General features: G+C 40.9%; 1 non-coding gene across 1 annotated transcript; it reads left to right on the plus strand.

Moving 5' to 3' along the window:
- The first annotated feature begins 16,100 nt into the window (after nucleotides 1-16,100).
- Nucleotides 16,101-16,238, plus strand: LOC114808531. Its single transcript, XR_003756378.1, has one exon. It is a non-coding gene; the product is annotated as a small nucleolar RNA SNORA7 (small nucleolar RNA).
- Nucleotides 16,239-19,051: the final 2,813 nt, after the last annotated feature.

Below are 19,051 nucleotides of genomic sequence, written 5' to 3' on the forward strand. Positions count from 1 at the left end.
CAAAACAAAACTCCCCTGTGATGGGCAGTAGAGGCATGGGAGAGAGTCGAGGGTAGAGACTCAAGTTTACTGTGCTGAAGAAGGCAATGGTAAACCACTTCCAAAATGATGCAGATGGAGAGTGTGGTGTTCCGGGAGAGAGGTGTCTATGACGTCGCTATCGGCCAGAGACAATTCGACAGCATAATACAAGACAAAAGACAAAACATGGGATATGCAATGACTGCGTACTTCAGCTGTGGGGCCAGGAATAGCTAACATTCCAAAGCAGAAACCACAACAATTTAGGCGGAAAGAAGGATCGACCCTCTTGTGAATCTTTCCAGAGTTGGTCATAACCTCCAGACTAGATTCACAGGCCACTTTACATTATTTTATGTATTTTCAGAAAATAAAAATTTAACCATCTTTCTTCACTGCTTTGCTTCAGCCTGGGCAGAAATTCTTTCATGCTAATGAACACTTTTGTGCACTTAAAACTTCAACAAAAATCATAAAACCTATATGAGTGAAATGGCATCTAAGCTGTTGCTTGCATTAATATTAGAAAAGCCTAACATTCACCAAACGGTTTATATAGGATTGTGTTTGCTTTTACATAAATGATCATGGGTTTTAAATTCTCCATTTCCTCCTTAGGCCATTGATGACCACTTCATGGTGGTGACTGAGTTGATTGCTCTCACAGTTTTCTTAGCTGGAATCCCAGGATTAATGGTAATAATTTAAAAATTGATTATAGTCAATATTATGGCATTTATTAAGCTCTCCTGTGTTTCCCCACTCAGGTCAATACTTCATTCCGTTGCCCATATCATCTTTCTACAAAAATGTTCAAGACATGTCACCACCCCTCTTCAAAAATCTCCAGTGGTTGCCTATCCACCTCCATATCAAACAAAAACTCCTCACCATTGGCTTTAAAGAATTCCATCATCTTGCCCCCTCCTACCTCAACTCGCTTCTCTCCTTCTACAACCCAGCCCACATACTTTGCTCCTCTACTGCTAACCTTCGCACTGTGCCTTAATCTCTCCTGTCTCGCTCCGACCCATAGCCTGTAAGGCCTGCCCTCCTCAAATCCGACAGAAATGACTGCCCCCTCTTTCAAAGCCTTACTGAAGGCACAATTCCTCCAAGAGGCCTTCCCAGACTAAGTCCTACTTTTCCTCATCTCTCACTCCCTTCTGCATCGCACTGGCTTTCTCCCTATGCTCTCTATCCACCTCACCCTCCCAGCCCCCCCACCGCACAGCACTTACGTATCTATCTGTAATTTTATTTATTTGTATTAATGTCTGCCTCCCCACCTCTAGACTGTGAGCTCAGTGCAGTCCCACTAAATGTCTCTCTTATGATGTGAAAAAGCACCCTTCCCCAAAACCTAATTTACTATCAGGGAGGGTTTAACCTATTTTTAAGTGTTATTAAACACTTACTGTGTTCCTAGCACTGTACTAACCACTGGGGTAGATACGAGATAGTCAAGTTGGACCCAATCCCTGTCCTATATGGGGGTTACCCTTTAAGTAGGAGGGAGAACATGTATTGAATCACCATTTTACATATGAGGAAATTGAGGCATAAAGAAGCTAAGTGACTTCCCCAAGGTTACACTGCAGAAAAGTGGCTGATCTGGCCTTAGGACCCAGGTCCTCTGACTTCAGGCCCATGCTCCCAGACTAAGCCCCCTTTTCCTCAGCTCCCCCTCCCCTCCACCTTGCCCCAACTCGCTCCCTTTGCTCTACCCCCATCCCTGTCCCATAGCACTTGTGTATATATGAACATGTCTATAATTCTACTTATTTATCTTAATGCCTGTTTTACTTGTTCTGATGTGATAAATATATATAACATTCTATTTATTTAGATTGATGTTATTGATGCCTGTTTACTTGTTTTGATGTCTGTCTCCCCCCTTCAAGACTGTGAACCCCTTGTGGGCAGGGATTGTCTCTCTTTGTTGCTAAATTGTACTTTCCAAGCACTTAGCATAATGCTCTGCACACAGTAAGTGCTCAATAAATAGGATTGAATGAATGAATGCTCTTTCCACTAGGCCATGCTGCTTCTCTTGAGGGTCAGAATCAAATCTACTAACTATTGTACTCTTCAAGAACTTAGCAGAGTGCTCTGCACATAGTAGATGCTCAAAGAATGCCACTAATTCATTGATTGAAATGGAAGGAAAGTAGATCTAAAATCGAAAGCATCCGATTAATACCACTGATTGTTTGAAAAAGGTGAGAAAAGTCTGAATTTGGTCTTTTGAGTTCAGATTTCTCCTCCACATTGTTGCAGATATTCATTCCGTGTATTTTCCTGGGCCACCAGAATGGAACTATCCAATAAGATTTTTTAAATATCCAACTTTCATTCATTCCTAATCAAAAGAGGTTAAATGAAGGAATCAGAGCTTTAAATTCTGTCTGGGTGTACGTTATTTAAATTCAGCATTGTGGGTTTAATTGAACCCCTTTCTCTGTGTCTTATCTTACATTTTTCCTAAAATGATCTGGGCTTTGGGGAATCAGTGTTAATTCAAATAAATGACAAAGAGGTTCATTTTACTTTCTCAACCAACCTTTATTATCTATACTTATTCTTCATTTGAGGGGTTTTTCTGAGTCGGAGCAGTGTTTTTCCTTGAAAGTCAGAATGACTGCTGGATTTTGCTCTATTAAAAGGCCGATTATTAGCATGGATAAATGTCAGGATTTATTAAATTAGATGGAAACATTCAGTCCGTGACAGTTTTGTGAACAAGATTTTAAAATTTGGAAATATGCAGAAGGTTAACTTTGGAGATGTGTGTGTGTGTGTGTGCATGTACATGCATGCTCATGTTATTTATATCATACATGTGAATACTATATATGTAGTAAATGCATATGCTTATATATATACATATATATGTATATAAATGTATATATGTGTATGTATATATGTGTGTGTGTATATATACATATATATGTATATACACTTTACACACACATACACACACTGCTTCTGTAAACCTTTTTCTAAATTGTGGAAAACTGTTTCACGATGAACAGCAATTCTTACAGCTAGCTGCCATTTTTTATTCTAGTCTTGTTTGAAAAAGAGACTAACAGTAAATGCTTGCTGCCTTGCTAAGCAAATTCAACATTATCCAAAATTGGAGTTTGACTTGGTATTTCCTCACTAGGTTTAATTTTGACATTCCACTGTCATGGATTTTTATAATGCTCCTCAGCTAAGTAAAGTTCCCATGAACATCTGTTCACCAGTAGAAAAGTTTATAGTGGCCTGCAAATTTGATATTTAGATTGGATAACATTTCAGGTTATAAGTTTTAGATTAAAAAGAGACAGCTCAGTGTTTTCAGTGAACTCATGTTTGCAGAACAATCTTCATCGATTACTTTCCCCCCTTAAAACCAAAAGCATGCGGTTTTGCTAGCCAATTTCATTTTCCCTATTTGGTACCATTGTTTACATCTGTTATTGTAATACAAATGATGACCCTTCATTCAGCAAGATGCATCTGCTGGTAAGAAAGTTTCCAATCTGCCATTAAAGATGTAAAATGTATTCCCTTGGGTAATACAGTTTCAAGAGCTAGATTCAAATTTCAGAAAAGGTTCAAATCTGCCCTTTTCACATGCCACAGCTATCCTGCATGAGATAGATGATCCCTTTTTCACAAGAGAAGGTTCCTATGACCTAAGTCAGACTCCATCTTTCAAAGCAAGTTGGATAGGGAGAATAGAAACTGATGTGGAACAGGGATGCTTTCGGAGGAAGCCACTGGGTGTCACGTAGTTCTCCATCCCCAGAAAGTTATACAAAGTTGGTCCATATTTTGCTTGTTGACACACAAAAAATGTTGGAAAACTTTTCTTCCAGACCACTGATGCACAAACACGCAAAAAGAGTCTGATGGGTAACATTTCAGTGCAAATCTTTAATAATAAACCTGGGAAAGCTATAATATAGAAGTCTCAATTTTGGAAGCCCATAATTAATAAAAAATCATGGCACTATGCTTTTCCATGTTGTTTATTATTTTTGAACCTATCCACTCATCTTTTCTATTACAGAACCATTTTCTCTTAACACTTCCCCACCTTGGAAATCCATCCAATTCATTTAATATCTGTTTTCTTTGATCGCATTTGGGGTTTCCAAAGGTGAAACCTATCATCACATTGCCTCTATTGAGACTTCTTGCAGCTCAGCCACATAAATTGGGTTATTCTGGTCAAAATCCAAAGAAAAAAACCCAATTAATTAAAAAGAAGCTTTGTACATTTTGCTATTTTTATTCCTCTTTCCCTTTTTAGTGTAGCCTTGAGGTGAAGGAGGAAAGCTCTGATATGCGGGTGGTATCAAGAGAGAGAATAAGAAGAGAAAGAAGCAAAAGAGAAGGCAAAGCTAGTGAAGAGGAAAAGCTGTGAGTGGAAAGTACACAAAGAGAGAAGCGAAGAGGAATCAAAGACAGGGGATTTCTTTCACAAAAATTACAGTTCATTTTCATTTCTGCACACAATTCTCTTTTTCACTGAAGGAATTAGAATCTTGATCACTCTGCTTAAAGCTTATTTTGACCCATTATCACCAGTGTTTTATTTCGGCTGGGGGATCAAGCAGGGAGTTGGGGAGAAGGAGGGCATGCAACTCAGCTGTTGGGAAGACCTTATCATTTCAGTGGCGTTTGTGTATGTCGCTGTGATTGAGAGAAGATGGGGAAAGCATCTTGACCCAGTTGTATCTACTGTGTAGGAGCTTCTGATAAGGAAAAGAGAAGGACGAAGCCGCAGGATTCCCTTGGGAATGATGGATTTCCTTTGGGAAATTGACTACCATGACAAACCATCAAAATTTTATTTTAATGCCTGTCACCTTGACGGTAAGGATGATGTCTGTTTTACTCTCCCAAGCACTTAGTACAATGCTCAGCACACAGTAGAGCTCAATACATACCACTGAATAATTGATTTAACAATGAGTAAGGAAGCATCCCCAGATCCATTGTAAAAGCACTGACTATCCAATTATCGATCAAACCAATTGGTGATGGGGTAAGGATGGTGTCATCCTAGAGTAAGCCCTACCATGAGCCTGCATAAAACCCCACCCATCAAGATCTATTTGCAGTTGTGGATGTGGAGCTGAATTCCAACTTAATCTGGAATAATGATGACATTCATTAAGTGCTTACTAGGTGCCAGGGACTGTGCTAAGCAGCAGGATAGACACAAGATAATCAGATTGGACAGAGTTCCTAACCCACATAGACTGAGTAGTATCTAATGCCCATTATAGAGACAGGGAAACGGAGTTACAGGGAAGTTACATGACTTTCCCAATGTTACCCAGCAGGAAAGTGATGTAGCTGGGACCCAGGTCTCCTGATTCTTAGTTCCACGGTCTGTCCATTAATCTGCTATAATGGCATGTATCACTGACTCTGATAAAACAGAGGGAGCTGAAGGAGTGAACAGGCTGTGCTGATCAGATCTGGTGGGCGATTTATCAAGGATGAAGACTGGGTCTGACTTTGTCAACAGTAAGCATCTGTCATAGATGGACTTTTAGTTGCTTTAATTTGGAACATCTTTTGCATCTTTTACCATTCCTTTCATGAAATTTCCCTTGCCCTGTGCAGATATGGCAGAAGCTGCTGAATTCCCATTCCAAATTATCATTCTAGTTGAAAAGGTATCTATGGCGCACGAGGAGACAGGGTTCTCCATCTTGAATAGGATCACATGCATTTAGCCCAAAGAAATGCATGCTGAGAATAGATGTAATAGGAGTTTGCTTTGTGTGGAAACATTCCATCTGTAGGTTATAGAGATAAGGATCTATTTAAGAAAGATGTCTGAAGAAAAGAGGTCGGGTGTCATGTGACGAAGATCTTACAGTATTTTCAGACATATGCAAGCATATACATGATTAAAGGAGAAAATGAGGAATATAGAGGTTGAGGGAAGTATCTCTAGGACATAAAGGATGTGTAAGTTTCAATTTTAGGCTGAGCTCTGGAAATCCTTTAAAGGGTGAAGTATACCTCTGCTCTCAAAGATGGAGCTAGTAGAAGATCTTTGTAGAGTTTCTAGCTGTCATTAATTTTTGTGTTTCAGTGACTACCTGAGGAATTAGGTCCTGCATTAGTAGATAATTATGAATTTATGCACTGCTATGCCTTGAATTTCAGTGTATTTCTTGCTCCTCCTGTTCTTGAGAAACAGATTGCCAATTTCACAATTTGTGGCTGTTATTGAATACTTACTTTGGGCAGAGTACTGTACTCAGAGCTTGGGAAAGAAATAATAATAATAATGGTATTTGCTAAGTGCTTACTAAGTGTTGGGGTAATATGAGGTTATCAGGTTGGACACAGTCCCTGTCCTACAAGGGACTCAGTCTAGGTAGGAGGGAATAGGTAGGAATTTTACAGATGAGGAAACTGAAAAAGAGAGAAGTCATGACTTGCCCTATATCACCAGCAGACAAGTGCCAGAGCTGGGATTAGAACCCAGGTCCTCTGACTCCCAGTCATTTTTTTAAAAAATTGTATTTGTTATGACCTTACTCTGTGCCAGATACTGTACTAAACGCTGGGATAGATAAAAACTAGTCAGGTTGGATGCAGTCCCTGTCCCACATGGGGCTCACAGTCTTAATTCCCATTTTACAGATGAGGGAACTGAGGCATAGAGAAGTGAAGTGATATGCCCAAGGTCACACAGCAAATGACAGAGTCAGGGTTAGAACCCAGATCTTTCTGACAGCCAGGCCTGTGCTCTATCCACTAGGCAATGCTGCTTCTCTACAATACATTTGGTGCACATGATCCCTGCCCTCAAGAAGTTTACTCTCTCCCCTCTGTTTATCCTTGCTTTTTTTATCCCTGCATCCTATCTCACTTGCTTTGTTTCTATCAAGGCAACCTACTCACTGTACCATATTCTCATCTCCTCCTGCTGACATCTTGCTCATGCCCTCCCTGCAGCCTGGAATCCCCTCCCTCTTCCCATCTTCACACAGAGAAGCAGTGTGGCTCAATGGAAAGAGCCCGGGCTTGGGAGTCCGAGGTCATGGGTTCTAATCCCGCTTCTGCCACTTGACAGCTGTGTGACTTTGGGCAAGTCACTTAACTTCTCTGAGCCTCAGTGACCTCATCTGTAAAATGAGGATGAAGACAGTGAACCCCACGTGGGACAACCTGATCACCTTGTATCCCCCTCAGTGCTTAGAACAGTGCTTCGCACATAGCGCTTAACAAATGCCATCATCATTATTATTATCTTGCAGACAACTGCTCTCCCCATCTTCAAGGCCCTTTTGAAATCACATCTCCTCCAGGAAGCCTTTCCCTGATTAATCATGTATCTCAAAATGTTTTATCCCCTTCAACTGCCTTTTCAGTACTTCTGCATCACCTAAACACATAGGTATTCACACCCCTCTGTTGCACTTATGTACGTATCTTGATCTATTCTATTGCTTCCTCCCACCTGTAATTTATTTTAATGTCTGTCTCTCACACTAGACTTCAACCTCCTTGTGGGCAGGGATCATGTCTACTAACTCTTTTGTACTATGCCAAATGCTAAGTAATGCTAGTCTCTGTAACCTGAAAGAAACTAGACAGCAAGCTTGGACGGTCTGTTACATAGCTTATGGAAGGTTTAGTATCCCTGCTCTCCATTACTCCTATGAGTTTGAAGCAGTGAATATGGTTACAGCTGAAGAGAAAAGTCTCTTTTCAGTAGAACTCCTGAACTCAACCCCATTTTTGTCTCCCAGGTGGGACATTTCTTTCTTTAGCAGAAGACATTGCATTACATCATTCATAAACAAGGCATTGGTATATAAGGATGGCGAAATCTAGTAGTTAATTACATGAGTACCACTTAAAGTCATCTAGTCTTGTTTGAAGATTTATTTATTTGATCTCTTTTCGACACAGTAGTAATTCCATTTATGTTTAGCTTTCACTTTAGCATTCTAATCTTCCAATTACACCTGTTTGCTGCAAGGAGAGATATAAAGTGGTACATGACAGATCATCAGGACAACATGCAGACCTCTTTGTCTTTGACTAAAGAATTTTCAGGGCACAAACAGAGAACTTAATAGTCTTTAAAAAACCAATGCTCTTGTGGGGGATGGTGCCGGCAGGGCTGGGCAGGGAGAGGCAAATAAGTAGGGAGGGCAGATGGTAGCTATCATTTAAATGCAAAAGGCAGATCTTCTAGAAAAGAAGGCTGGCCCCTAAAAATATCAACTGATGATGATCCATTATCCATTATGCATAACCATGATAAGAAACCTCAGGATAACAAATACAGCCTATAGCCATGTACCAATTAGAATATTTCAAGTTTCTGGCTTCAACTTTGAAGGAGGCATTTATCATTTTGTAAATCTTTTTTTATGTTTGAGGGGGGAGAAATTTCCAACCATAGCAGAAATTTTCAGTAATAAAAACAACAGCTGAATGATATTGGACTCACCACCAGGATTTGAGCAGAGATAAATCAAACTTGCCATCAGTGCTTTATACCTAATTTTCTGCTTAGAAGCAAATACCAGAGTCTTCCATTTCTGATCTATCTATTTTCAGTGATCTCCAGTGTTCCTGTACTAACTTACTGATATCAGCCATTACATTTTTTAAATGGCAAACACATCTCAGAGCAATGAATCACTGAGAAATAAATCATTTTGGACCAAAATTTACACTGAAATGCAAGTGGACTGTAAAAATTCATGACACTGAAATATGAACTGTAGGAAATAAATTTACACCTTGAGAAAGCATTTGTATAGTGCCGCAAAGAACATGGTCAGGCTTTGCTATTGTTTTTAAATCCATAAGGGAATGATTTTGCCCTGAATTGTTAAGGGAACAAGCCACCATGTCTTTATTTGATCATAAGACTGAGAACCTTTCATTGGATTGGTCAGCCCATGACCTCCATGTCATCTAAAGCAAATATAATATAATTCCCCTATGCAATCTCATTCAGTGGCTTCTATCAAGCATATTCTGCTGCTTCCTGCTGAATTGCTGTGATGTTTCTGAGGGGTAGATGATTAATAAGTCCATGGATTGCTTTTGAGTGGATCTGTAATTTATTTTAATGTCTTCTCCTCTAGAGAGTACTTTACTTGTAGTCAGGAAATGTGTCTACCAACTCTGTTGCACTGTACTCTCTCAAGCACTTAGTACAGTGCTAAGCACACAGTAAGCACTCAATACCATTAAAAAACCAACAAAACTTTGTTGTACTCTCACAATTAATGATACTAATAATAATAATAGTAGTATTTGTTAAGCGCTGGGGTGGATACAAGCAAATCGAGTTGGACACAGTCCCTGTCCCACATGGGGCTCCCAGTCTCAATCCCCATTTTACAGATGAGGAAACTGAGGCCTAGAGAAATTAAGTGACTTGCCCAAGGTTACATAGACAAGTGGAAGAGCTGGACTAGAACCCACAACCTTCTGACTTCCAGGGCCGGGCTCTATCCACTATATCATGCTGCTTCTATTCCTAGTCCAATATCTGCACAGACCAAGCACTTATTAAATACCACTGATCAACTGATTGATTGATCATTTGAATCTTGGCAACTCAGAAAGCTTCCCAGTTTTTGGAATTGGCTACTCTTCATAGGGATGGGCAAGGTAAGTATTCTTGGTCCTTGGTCGTGGATGGGAAAATCAAGGCAGTGGAAGGTGGGTGACTCCCCCAGGGAACCCGTTGCAAGGAAGAGATTAGAAAAGCATGAAGTGGCACAGTTTGGCAATGTGTGTGTGACTTCTACCACAGTGGTTTCCCAAGGTAACACAGCAAGCACATGGCACAGCCAGGATTAGAATCCAGGTATTTTGACTCTTAAGCCCATGCTCTTTCCACTAGGTCAGTTCTCTTCAGTTCATCCAGGATGACTCCAGTTCTCTTCCCCAGCCAATGTTCGGTGCAGCCCTAGATCCTACCCTTAGAACCCGGAAATCCCTGGCCTTTGGTGGCCTGCTGGGTGGGGGCTATCCAGCTCCATCCTACTCTATTGGAGCTGGCTTTGGCTATCTGCCCTTCCCCAAAAACTTTGGGGGTGAAGATAATAGCTTCCATTATTCCTTTGGAGTTGGCATCTATGCTCACTGAGATGGAAGACCTCTAATGCCCCAGGTCTCGTCCTATTCTCCCCAGACAGGTGGATTCCATGGCTTTGAGAGGGTGCTTTGAAGGGGACAACTGGAGCCCTGGCTGGCTCTAGTAACATATCTCTGCCAATTCAGAAGACATCAGACCCAATGAAAGTAACAGGTCATAATACCCCATATACAGGTTGAAGCTTCCTAGGACTACTGTGGAGATCTAGTAGACAGGAATGGGCTGCTATAAATGAGGACTAATATGGTCCAAGTTTCCTCCTTTCCCTGGGATAGATACAAGATACCATGTAACTACCTTGCTGTCATCTCTCCTGACTCCTTCCCCTTGCACTCACTTTTCCTGGAATTCCTCAGATCATTCCAACATCAAGTAGACTACAGCTCTCCACAGTCTAAGCCCTCCTAAGATTTGCCCTCATCCACTGAAGTTTCTCCAATTAGTTCCCAGCACTCTAAGTCATTCAAACCTTCCAGGATGGCCAGATTTATGCACTTTTACCCATTCTGAGCACTTTGGAATATATGCTATTCAATTACTTACTTCTGATTACTCTATTTGTAAACATTTTCACGTCCATCTCCTCCATTTGAGTGTAAGTTGCTTGTCTCCAGGACATGCATCACTTGCTCCTTTTGTGCTTCCCACATGCATAGTTCATAGTTACTGCTACAACCACTACAAGGAGATAATGGTTGCTAATAAAATTACTCTCCCCAACAATTTCTTCACACTCCAGGACTAAATTCCCTTGTCCTCTGGTTTTTACAGAATACTTCCTTCTGCCCCTTGATACTACATTGTAGTATCTGTGTGTTTGTATGTTCTTGTGCATGTTTATCCATGTAAATGAAATTGGTTTCGATAGTGAACTCCCGGAAGGCAGGTATGAATTCTGCTTGATTTAATTTATATAGCACAGATCATGGGCAAATGTGATGGAGAACACTCATCCTCATGAGGAACTCACTATGATAAGGAAGGTGGTACTAAGGGAATAAGTTAACTGGGGAAGTATTGGGCAAGGTGAGTTGGCAGATGCATCCCCCCACTTCAGCTAATTGGTTGGTATTAATTGAACAGTCATGTGGTCATGTGGGTAAAAGTCCAGAGACTGTATGCATATGGGAGAGGGAGGGTCTGTAGGGCTGGACTCACTTGACACTGTCATCCCGATTTCTATCAATCTAGATTTCACCTATCCAGTTCAGATTTGGCATTGAACATCTTTATGTATTGATAGTTTCAACACCCATCCTCCTTCTGCCAAGGCTCCTGCTGCCACATTCCATGGCCCGGAAACTCTAGTGATGTTCACAGGAACCTTCCAAATATCACATCCATCTGACCTCAATATGTGATGTCATATTCAGAGCCACACGTGGATCCCAGGAACCTGAATTTGCTTCTTTCCGCAGATAGATGTGTCTGAGGCAGAAAGACACTGTTTCCAAGAGAAAGAATAAAAGACTCTCCCTCAGTTAAAGCAGACCAGTTCATGAAGATATATTTATCTGACCTTTTCAATGTCCTGGGGCATAAAAATCTAACCAGCAGTCTCTAACGACGGAGTTGCAAATATTGAGCATTAAAGATCATTAAAGTCATGTCCTTTTTAAGCTTCTGGGCTGCATCCTCCCTGTTAATATGTGCTACAGATAAGTGGCAATATCAGAATTCTGTGCTGCTTAGTATGGAGAGCATATTCTCAAACAAGTAAAGTAAACCCTTAAATGTGGACCAGGCAGAGACACACCCACCGACTCACCGTCTTCCCTAAATTTGTTGTTTCCACAGTTGGGAAAATGGAATTTTAGCCAGGTTAGGGATCTTGGTGGGGAAGAGGTGATTAGATATCAGATCAAAAGAAATTTGGACAATGTCAGGAAGTTTGGAGACTATGATATGATAATATTGACAAACAGCCAACTACTATTTCCTTTACGATATTGTCTAATTCAACTATTATTTACATATTGGTGTTCTGGCAAGCTGAATGAGGGGCATTTGTTTACTATCCACTGAGAGATTTAACTGAAGGCCTAGTGGTGGTCAGTCTCTGCTTCTGTTGTTCAGTGGATTTACTTTATATCTGGAAAAGTAGATATCTGAGAGTATGACCCAATGGCAATATTAAATTGTAAATTCCTTAGAGGTGAGAGCTGCATCTTTTACTATTATATGTTCCCAAACATTCAATATCGTGTTCTGCACAATGTAGATACTTGATAAATGCCGTTAATAAGGTAAGCATTCATTGGATGTTACCCTGGCCAGGCCAGTATTCAGCTGGCCTGGCCTCTGTCCAGTATGGACTTAGTATATAGGGCATTCTTATATCAATTATTTTGATTTTCAGGGTCTCGTCTCTCTGCCACAGCTTTCATTCCCAAGATCTACATCTCAGGCGTGGTCTCTGAGTTCACATGGATTAGAGGGGACCACAAAGAGGTTGGAATGATTTGGAGGGTCAGAGTATCCTGAAGAAATATTTTAGGTTGAGGTGAACACCCAAAACATCTAAGCATATTACAAACACAATGGCACATTGCTGACAGCATAGCATGGGTAGCATTTTTGACTCTGGTTTTCTTGAAGTGCCACTGCTGGCAACCCTAGCAGTGGATGATAATGAGATACAAATGCATTTGAAGGCTAAGTGTTGCAGTTAGATGAATGGTGATCGTTTACAAGCCTTTCCCTACTTTCCTCTCATTTCCTTAATTTTTCCTCTGAAAACTGGTGCCTTGAATCACAACATTATCAAGCTTCTTTTCAAGGATCAAATCTGACTTATTTCTCACAATCTGCATCTTCCTCGATTAATATGTCAACCCTGACCATCCATGCCTTTTGCTTCTTCTCAGACACATTATGGTGCTTATTTTGATTTGTTGCCCTTCAGAAAGTTATGTTCATAAAAGAAAGAAATAGGACAAGTAGTCATAAGCTTAAGGCAGAGTGAGAGAAGTTTCTGATTTCTCCATTTGGACAACATCCCTCTAAGGCCATTGGGTTGAAGTTGCGCAATAGCCCAAGGGGAAAAAAAAATATACCTAATTAACTCACACTCCTGAATGCTTTTATGTATTCAATGGAAGTGAATCTTTTCAAATACATTCTTATTCTTTGCTTAACCAAAATAAATGCCATCACTTAGGATCTATTTGACATTTATTTTCTGATGTGGATGCAAGTTGAATTTTGGCACTTCAGAAAGCACGGATTGCTGAAAAAATTAAGTGTTAGAAAAACGCAGTAACGTAGCACAAAAAGAGAAAACCATTAACTAGAATTCAATTCAGCCCAGCAGTTTTGACATTTAAATGGACGTCCTACAGCAAGTTCTGTAAAAACATCAGCGCTGTAGCTGGAGGCCTAAACTTGTGGTTCTAGTGAAAGGGTAATTCATGGCAGTAAAGAAGGATGGGTAAATCTTTAGACGTAAGAAAATAACATCTTCTGCTTACTTTATTGGTCTATTTTTATAAAAATGCTAGTGGTAGTAGTAATAATAATGATTGTGTCATTTGTTTAATCAAGTACTATGTGCCAAGCACTGTACTGAGCACTGGGGTGTTTTTGTCCATTTCCCTCTCTTTCCTTCCCTCTCTTTGCCCCCAGGCAGTTGTATAGATCTATACTTACTCTTGATGAAGTTTGATCTTGGCTTGGGACAATTCACCCCACCCGTTATCACTTTAATGTTACATTATACTCTCCCAAGAACTAATTAGCACTGCGTGGGGCACTTGGCAGCACACAGTAGAAATAAAAGATACAAACCCTGCCCTCAGTGAGTTATTAATCCCACAAGGGGGTGAGGGGAGCTGACGTAAAAGGCCACACGTACAATAATTGTAATAATGAATGCATAGACACAAATGATAAAAAGACAAGTAAGTAAAAACAGGAAGACATATGTATACTTGAGGGCTATGGTGACCAGTGTGGTGGAATTGCGTATAGATCTATAATTCTATTTATCTATTTTGATGCTACTGATGCCTGTCTACTTGTTTTGTTTTGTTGTTTGTCTCCCCTTCTAGACTGTAAGCCCATTGTTGGGTAGGGATTGTTTCTATCTGTTGCTGAATTGTACTTTCCAAGTGCTTAGTAATAATAATAATAATGTTGGTACTTGTTAAGCGCTTACTATGTGCAGAGCACTGTTCTAAGCGCTGGGGGAGATGCAGGGTAATCAAGTTGTCCCACGTGAGGCTCACAGTTAATCCCCATTTTCCAGATGAGGGAACTGAGGCACAGAGAAGTGAAGTGACTTGCCCACAGTCACACAGCTGACAAGTGGCAGAGTCGGGATTCGAACTCATGACCTCTGACTCCCAAGCCCGTGCTCATTCCACTGAGCCATGCTAGTGCTCTGCACACAGTAGCGCTCAGTAAATACGTTTGAATGAATGAATGAATGAATGAATGAATGACCAGGAGGAAGGATTTGTCAGTGAATGCTTATTGAAGGAGGTGGATATTTAGAAGGCTTTGAAAGTGAGGAGGGTTGTGCTTTGACTTATTTGAGAAGCAAGGGTGTTCCGTGAAGGGGAAGGTGCTTGAGCAATTGATCAGAGATAGGAGAATTACAATCTAGAAGCAGTGTGACCTAGGGGATAGAGCACAGGACAGGGGAAAAATAATTCAATCATATTTTTTGAGCTCCTATTGTGTGTAGAACACGGAATGAGGCATTTGGGAGAGTACAAGGAAGGTTAAAGTCAAGACGATTACAACTGAACTATATAACCATCATGAAGAGATGCATGTACACTGACTTCAGGCAACTAACTTGCCCATTTACTTGTTTCGATGTCTGTCTCCCCGCTTCTAAACTGTGAGCCTGTTTTGAGCAGGGATTGTCTTTCTTTGTTGCTGAACTGTACTTCCCAAGTGCTTAGTACAGTGTTCTGCACACAGTAAGTACTCAATAAATATGATTGAATGATTGAATGAACTTCAAGACTTTGGAACAGTCTATCTCACCCCAACCCCTCATCCACATCCTGCCTCTGATCTGAAACTCCATCCCCCTTCATATCTGACAGATCACTCTCCCCACCTTCAAAGTCTTATTCAAAGCATATCTCCTGCAAGAAGGCTTCCCCGATTAGGCCCTCACTTCCTCTTCTTCCACACTCTTTGTGTCACCCTTGAACTTGGACTTGCATCCTTTGAAGCAGCGTGGCTCAGTGGAAAGAGCCCGGGCTTGGGAATCAGAGGTCATGGGTTCGAATCCCAGCTCTGCCACTTGGCAGCTGTGTGACTGTGGGCAAGTCACTTAACTTCTCTGTGCCTCAGTTACCTCATCTGTAAAATGGGGATTAACTGTGAGCCTCACGTGGGACAACCTGATTACCCTGTATCTCCCCCAGTGCTTAGAACAGTGCTCTGCACATTGTAAGCGCTTAACAAATACCAGCATTATTATTATTCGATTAGACTGTAAGCCCGTCAATGGTCAGGGACTGTCTCTATCTGTTGCCGATTTGTACATTCCAAGCACTTAGTACAGTGCTCTGCACATAGTAAGCTCTCAGTAAGTACTATTGAATGAATAATAATAATAATAATGGTATTTGTTAAGTGCTTACTATGTGCTAAGCACTCACCCTCCCTCAGCCCAACAGCACTTAATGTACATATCTCTTATTTGTTTATATTAATGTCTGTCTCCCCCTCTAGACTGCAAGCTCCTTATGGATCATGTCTACAAACTTTGGTATTTTGTTCTTTCGCCAGTGCTTAGTACAGTGCTCTGCACAAAGTTAAGAGCCCAGTAAATATGATTGATTGCAAATATATCCACATCTTTGTGGGTGTTTCTGGAGATGTATGTATGAAAAGAGGTAGGGAACATGAGTATTCTATTCATTTGGGAAAACTCAAATTTCGAGCTACCTAGACTATCCCACCACTCTCAGGGTCACAGCTGGAGAGTTTCCAGTACTCTACCAGTCTTGGCTACAGGAGGGAGAGTCAAGCAAAGACATACCCATTCCATTCCTAGCTTGGCCAGTGACTAGTGAGTGGAAGGCAATCGGCTACAAGTCAAAACTCACCCGTGCTGGGCAGCAGCGGCAGGGAAAAGTCGAGGGCAGAGACTCGAGTTGCCTGCGCGGAAGGAGGCAATGGTAAACCCTTTCTATATTTTTATCAAGAAAACTCTATGGATCCACTACCAGAATGATTGCAGATGGAGAACGGGGCATTCTGGGAGAGATGTGTCCATGGTGTCGCTATGGGTTGGAAACGACTTGACGGCATAAGACAAGACTATCCCAATTTCTCCATTCTGCCTTTCTACTTGACCTTTCCCATTTTCTCTCCAAGCATCTCTTTTTATGGCTGGCTCCCTTTTTCATCACAGTCTCTGCTTTCCTTAGACGGCTGATGATTTTTTATACTCTGTTTGCCCTGGGGCCACTGATGATGCTTGTTAATTATTCCTGAGGATGGTGTTGGGCGATAGTTTGCTATTACCTTTGTTTTTTTCAGAGAAAGAACCTGAGGTTGAGAGAGATCAAAGTAATCAGTAATCAAATCAATCAGTCATACAGCAAGCACTCATTAGTCCAAAAAGAATAGAGATCCTTGAGTTGTCAGTTACCCTGCTGTCACAGATCCTCACTCTTTGACCCATTCTTTGGCTCAGATTAGCTAAGAAGAGCACTGTTATTCTGAATTCAGACCAATGGTTCATCCGATTCAGTAGACTGTCACTGATGCAGACAACAGAAACCGTGTGATGCCTGGGCCCTCTGGGATATCCCACCTAATGGCAACTGATCTAACAGCTCCTAACTTTGCCTCCAGTAATCCATTATGGAAGGCTCCCCTATAGATTTATCCAAATCTCTCTTGAATCAGCTGCTATTTTCAGTTGCCTGGCTTTCTGTGGGTATGAATTCCATATACTTACCGCCTGCTGGGTGAAGAAGTATTTCCTTGTTTCCTTCAAGGTTCAGTGAGTTCTCCCAGTCCATTTTTCCCTTTGAGTTTGCTGTCTCTACCACTCCTCCCCTGGCTCTTTCTATTTCTGACTGCCCCTCGCAGCCAGTACTTTCAGAAACACAGAAACAACAAGAAGCTTCTTAACCCTCTAGCTCTTCAAGGTTCCTGACATAAAGGTATCAACATACTTGATGAAGGTGGAGGTAAAAGCATGCATTTAACAACTAAAATCAATAAGACATTTGCCAAAATGAGCAGATTGATTTTATTTACACCTGCAGCCATGAGATTTTCACCCACCCTGCTCAGAGCACATGTTGTTCAGGATGCCAACTGTGACAGGACTGCTGAAGGATCAATGAAAACATAAAATTTATTTAGCGATGGCAGACTGCATTTTAAGATTTATTCATTTGGAGTTAAAGGGTTTAAAAATAAAAGTTTAGATTTTCACACCTCATTCTTAACATCATTCCCCTTGATGAACATTCCCTATTAGCTTGATAGATTTGGTTTTAATGACAACAAATATTTTCCTTCTGGAAAAGAAAAAAAAAGTTGTGAAAATGTGAGGATTGCTAAAGAAAGAATTCCAGAATAAGAAGACCCTTCTTTTGAGGGGTAGCCAAGAGTGAGAAACATGGTAATAGGCTACCAGGATGAAAATATAAGGTGCCCCTCAAACTAGGGGAACAAGAGGTATTGTAGTGAGTTACAAATCCATTAGTAGCTTCCTGAATGAATATTGCTATTAAAAACAATCAATCAATTGCATTTATTGAATGCTTACTGGTTGCAGAACACTGTACTAAGAACTTGGGAGAGTATTATACAACAGAGCAGGTAAAAATGATCCTTGCCCTCAAGGAACTTCCCCCTTTCAATGCCCTACTGAAGGCTCACCTCCTCCAGGAGGCCCACCCAGACTAAGCCTTCCTTTTCTTCTGCTTCCCTCCCCTCCCCATCACCCCGACTTGCTCCCTTTGTTCTACTCCCCTCCCCGCCACAGCACATGTGTATATATGTACATATTTATATAATTCTATTATATACTCTTAGTACAGTGCTCTTGTGTACTCTTAGTGCAATGCTTTGCACACAGTAAGTGCTCAGTAATTACGATTGAATGAATGAAGGAAGGAAGGAACTTACAATCTAGCAGGAGAGGTAGACATTTAAAAAGGTGCAGGTAGGAAGAGCCAAGGGCTTAGAGGGTATGGACCTAAATACATAGGTGATGTAGAAAGGAGGGAAAAGAAAGAAAATAGTAATTTGTTTTGTCCCCATAGCAGACTGAAATGGTCATTCCCCAGCTTGTCCCTACCTCGAAGAGTCTAACTAAAAAAATCACAAGGCATAGGCTGGATTCTAGAGACACAGACTCAACATACCTTGAATTGCATAAACCAAGGTTGGGAAGGAAGATGCCAGGGAGAATCAAGAAGAGGGAGAGGAAGGTAAGAGAGGAAGGATTTTTTTTTTTACTTCAGGAGTCATTTGCTTAAATACCATTGACTGATGATCACTCTGTGGTATTTTGAGACATCTGTTCCAGAGATACTGTGGAGGGGTGACTATTTTGGGCTTTCTTTTTGTCTCAAAAGAAACAGGAGAATTTGGTGGATTTATTGCTTGGCAAATTAGCAAGTTTGAGTGCTTTGTGCTGTCAGGAAGACAATTATTCTATGAAAAAGTGCTGCATGATTATGTGGTTCCGATAGAACTCTGACAATTGGTAAGTAAATTTGGCTGCCTGAGAAGTTCACATGAATCCTTAGGCTACTCCACAATCATATGGTTGATGAAAGTGCCCTGTCTGATCTTCTCCCCATGACTGTCTGAGTGAAGCAGAGCTGTGTGTAAAATCCAGTCCTGTTCAACCTAGTCTATGCTGTAACCACCTTGAAGATG

This window comes from Ornithorhynchus anatinus, chromosome X5, assembly GCF_004115215.2.
Source record: "Ornithorhynchus anatinus isolate Pmale09 chromosome X5, mOrnAna1.pri.v4, whole genome shotgun sequence".
Classification (NCBI taxonomy): domain Eukaryota; kingdom Metazoa; phylum Chordata; class Mammalia; order Monotremata; family Ornithorhynchidae; genus Ornithorhynchus; species Ornithorhynchus anatinus.